Consider the following 1,558-nt stretch of genomic DNA (forward strand, 5'->3'; position numbering starts at 1 on the left):
CTCAGTGTCGTGGACACTGTGCACCCGCTCTCTACAAAGTGTTTGGGCAGCTGTTATCCTGTGAGCTATTTAGTGTTCTAACTGAAGCACGAGATTTCGAACACTTTTGCTGGCAAGGTGCCAGAGGGGGCCAGAGAGAGGGGGGGGGGGAAGGAGAGAGAGTTGGAGGTCTCCTTGTTAATTACTGTCCACCGCCCGGTGAGAATTAGCGTGCAGCCATGAAAGGCCTTGTCTTGTGTTCAGAGAGGAAGGGAAGGAGGAGGGGGGGACAGTTGTGCTAAAAGAAGGGAAATATTGGGTTAGGAGGTAGGGGCGGAGAGAAGGATAGAGTGAGGGAGGGAGGGATAGATGGAGGAAAGAAAGGGATATAGAGGAGAAAGGAGCGTGGGAAAAGATGGATAGAAGGAAGGAGAGGAGAGAGATTGAGGGATAGAATGCGAGTGGGAGGGAAGGAGGGAGGGATAGAGGAATGAGGGGAAGAACGCCTAACTATCTCCTATCTTAATTTCCGAGCCTGACATGAGCACGACACCTCACATTAGCCGCTCTTGCTGTGTTAGCCCTAATGAGACTAATTAGAATTATTCCCTGCACGCAAAGTTTTTTAATTCGTTAATTAATGTAGACGATAACATGCGCACGCGCACACACAAAGAGATTGAACTCGCACAACGAATTGGGCTTTACAACGACAACAAACTCAGACCTGTTCTGGTGGATAAGGTTAAACAAAATTGCGACGAGGCTAGTCCCGGAGTTGCATGGGATGGGATATGAAGAGCGACTGAGGAACTGAACCTGACAACATTAGAAAAATGTTCTAATGACGAGGCAGTTGAAAGTGTTCTAATGACGAGGCAGTTGACTACATATTAAAGCACAAGCATTTACTAAGGGTCAAGGAAGGCTATTATAATGTGTTTATTGACGGTTACGTGACTACAGACGAACAAGTAATGAAAAGGAGAAAACTGACCCACAGAAGTCACACTCACTCTAGCACCTCTTCCCAACTAATACTACCCCCCCCCCCCCTTAAATCACCCCTCTCATCCTTTCCCCTTCCCCTTCTACCCCCCAACAACTACCCTGCTACCCTCCACAACCTCTCCCATCTGCTCTACCCAACCCTCCAAAGCCCCTGTCCTCCCATCCATCCCCAAACCCTTTGCACTTCGTCTCCAGTATGACCCCCCCCCCTCGCGACCTTCAGACTCTCTCCCCTTTATCTCCCTACTACCTTCAAATACCCATTCTCTTGCCCCACTCCTATTCTGAGCCCCCGCCTCCCTAAAACCCATCCCTCCCCCTGCTTCTCCCCTGCCCCAAGCATACCCTCTTTCTGACTCCCAACCTCACTACCTCTCAGCCCCCCCCCTATGCCTCTCAGACCCACTATGCCCTTCAGACATTCCCTAGCTGCCCAGCCCCCTGGCTTCCAGATCCCCTCATCCCCCTCCCTATTCCTGGGCACTTCCCACCTCACAACCACTTACTCGAGGTAAGACAGCATCCATCTCTCACATGTAGCACACTCCGAGGGAGACAGGTAAGCAGA

The sequence above is a fragment of the Procambarus clarkii genome, chromosome 4, assembly GCF_040958095.1.
Source record: "Procambarus clarkii isolate CNS0578487 chromosome 4, FALCON_Pclarkii_2.0, whole genome shotgun sequence".
Classification (NCBI taxonomy): domain Eukaryota; kingdom Metazoa; phylum Arthropoda; class Malacostraca; order Decapoda; family Cambaridae; genus Procambarus; species Procambarus clarkii.